Here is a 3,086-nt window from a genome sequence, read left to right on the forward strand (position 1 = left end):
TTGGCACACCAAGCAAGAAAGAGCAGAAGGAGAAGCCATCGCTAACTGTAAAGCTAATGTAGCTACCAAGGCTAGTAACGTGCAAACAACAGCTAAGAGATTAGCGAGAAAGTTGTAGAAAGGAGGAGAGCTATAAGTGCTTAAACAGAACCACTGTGGGTTAAGACTTGAAGTAGACGTTAAAGCAACTGAAGTGAGAAAGCAGGCTAGCAGAATTCACCAGAGCAGTACAGAGACGCTGTCACAGAAACACCGGAAATGACACAACTCGCTTACCGCAATACGTCAGCTAGAGAGCTTCAGGCATCCTTGAAAATGTGAAAAGTATAGAGGTGTCAATAAATAAACTGGCTGCAAGCTAACACTGCTGGCAATTACATGTAGAGTGGGTGAAATCAGTATTGAATGTGTCAACATTTTTTTCATTAAATATATTTCCAGTGCAGCTATTCACATGAAATTTACACCAGACATTGATATAAATTCAGTAAAACTATACAGATAAAGAAATTATAACATTTCAGTCCATAAAGAAAGTTATTTGCAAGAAAGTGGATTAACACAGAAAGAAAGTATTGAACATACAAACTGAAAAGTATATAATAATTGTTGGAGAAACCTTTGTTTGCAATGTAGCTTTTAAACTGCTTTCTGTGTGAAGAAATTAATCAGTCACAGATGGGATTTTGGTCCATTCTTCCACACAGACAGTTTAAATCTAGAAGATTCTGAGGTGAATCTTGATCTTCAGCTTCTTCCACAAATGTTCTATCAGATTTTAGTCTTGTGATTGACTGGGTCACTCAAACACCTTTATTTTCTTCCTCTAGAACCAAGTTGTCTCTCTTGTAGAATGTTTTGGATTCTTGCATGCTGAAGGTCCCCCGGCATCTCATCCTCACCATCCTGGTGGATCAAGATCAGATGCATAGACATTTCTGCTCCAAACATCACACATCACACTATTTGTAGAAAATAAATTGTGACTGTTAAAATTGTTCTCCTAGTAATCTACAGGCTTCTTCAAATGTTGCGTAGCAAACTCAAAACAAGCTTTTGGGCAACAAAATGATGTGCCATGTTTGGAGGAGAGACTGGATGGAAGTACAGCAGCAGACAGCAAAAGAGAGAGAGGTAGGGAGGGGGTCAAGGGATGTGTAAGTGAGAAAGAGGCTGAGAGAGGGAGGGACTTAGAGGGAAAAGATAAAAAGAGCTGAGAGGACACACAGAGAATGGAAGGGAGGGAAAAGGGCAGATACAGCTCGCCGTTAACAGGGTGAACTAACAGAGAGAGAGAAATCACCACGGAGAGAGTTACAGGAAATATATGGACTTCACTTCTACTCTGCAGCAGCTTGGAGGGACACTGAGAGGCTTGTGTGAGGTAACTGCTCTGCTTTTCACTCCTAACACTGCTGCTTGATGAGAAAATGAACAAAAAAGCACTGACTCTATACCAGAGTTTTTAAATGAAGTCTCTGTGGTACTTGCTCGTTGACAGTTTGTTTCACGTGTTGCCAAGTATCAAGGTTATTCCTTAAGTATTTAACGTGAGAGGTGGGACAGTAAGCCGGAGGGGGTTGGGGAGTCTTTAGGCTTTCTTAAATCAATTAAAGAAGTGACAGCTAAAGTAGGGGAGCTGCAATCAGGACATGCTGTGCATTTCTAAGCAGGAAAGCCTGTTCACCCGGAGGAAGAACCTGCATTTGGTTTAGCCCTTTGATCAGTCCATGATTGTGTGATGTGAAGCTTGATTGTAGGGGTTATTTTTGGTTTTGTTTTGTTTTGTTATGTTTTTTTCCCCCCCAGGAAGTTCAGTCTTCACTGAGCTGGCTGTAAGGCTTACTAATAGGCTTAGTGGACAGGAGATGTAGGAATTTAGAACTGTGGCTGACTGGTTGGTAAACACATAAAGGTGAATCATTCCTTTAAGATATATTTACACATTTTTCTATATTAGCCCCTTAAAACTTAGAACTGTCTTGAAGTTGACTTTTGGTCTTTTACAACTCGACTGAGAAACTGAGTTCTGCTATGAGATAATGTGGTGCTCACAAAAGTAAGGAATGCATCTTCAAGCTTACACAGTAAATCATTGACATATTAGCTTTTTTTTAAAAATGATAACCATTTACATTTTCCAGTGAAGTCATACAAATCATTAATGTAGTGACCCTTTTCTTTTTAATTCCACATTCACATAGTTGCATTATCTGTGCAGTTATATGGAAAACTGAAGGGTGTAGCTTATCAGATTTTATTGCAACCATCATATTGACAAACAAAACATTTTCATCCCAACTTGTCACATATCCCAGGTTTGTCAGTGAGCTTTCACGTCTACAAAGTACATGCTAGGTATCCTCCTGCATGTCTGCTAATGAAGCTCTGGGACACTGCAACCAATGAGTGTCAACAAAAGGACATGGTTATGTGTAGGCAACAAAAGCACATGACTAGGTTAGGAAAAAAACATCATAGTTTGGCTCTACAGTAATATGGGAAGCAAACACCGATCTCCCAGGTGAAAGTCCAGTAACAAAAAACTGAGTGTGAACTGTAATCTCAAGGCAATTGAATCGAACGCAACTGGACTTGGTTTTGTCTTAGAAGACGTTTCACCTCTTATCCAAGAGGCTTCATCAGTTCATGCTTGTCTGACTAGGCTGAAACTAGTCTGACAAACTGGTGTGGAAGCACCCAGGTATTTAACCTCTGGGGAGGTCTTCACAAGGCCAATGATGTCACTGGTTCGTCCCTTTTGTCACAAAACAACCACTAAACAAACGCATGGCCCAACATAGAAGGGCTAACTCGTCAGGGCAAGACTCAGCTGTCTATCAACACCTCAAGGAGAAAGTATACTCCTTCGAAGACAGCAATGTGCACATTTTGGACAGGGAAGACCGATGGTTTGAAAGAGGTCTCGTCTCGTCTCGTCTCGTCTCGTCGTCCTCCGCTTATCCGGGTCCGGGTCGCGGGGGCAGCAGCCTCAGCAAAGAAGCCCAGACAGTCCTCTCCCCAGCCACCTCCGTCAGCTCTTCCGAGGGAACCCCAAGGCGTTCCCAGGCCAGCCGGGCGATGTA

At 41.9% G+C, this 3,086-nt stretch overlaps 1 long non-coding RNA gene across 1 annotated transcript in view; it reads left to right on the forward strand.

Moving 5' to 3' along the window:
* Positions 1–1,222: 1,222 nt before the first annotated feature.
* The window catches only part of LOC126404635 (uncharacterized), an 18,292-nt gene continuing 16,428 nt past the window's right edge, over positions 1,223–3,086 (forward strand). The window contains exon 1 of the long non-coding RNA XR_007571503.1: positions 1,223–1,384. This is a non-coding gene — a long non-coding RNA (uncharacterized LOC126404635). The remainder of the gene's footprint in view (positions 1,385–3,086) is intronic.

Source organism: Epinephelus moara, chromosome 17 (genome assembly GCF_006386435.1).
Source record: "Epinephelus moara isolate mb chromosome 17, YSFRI_EMoa_1.0, whole genome shotgun sequence".
Lineage (NCBI taxonomy): Eukaryota > Metazoa > Chordata > Actinopteri > Perciformes > Serranidae > Epinephelus > Epinephelus moara.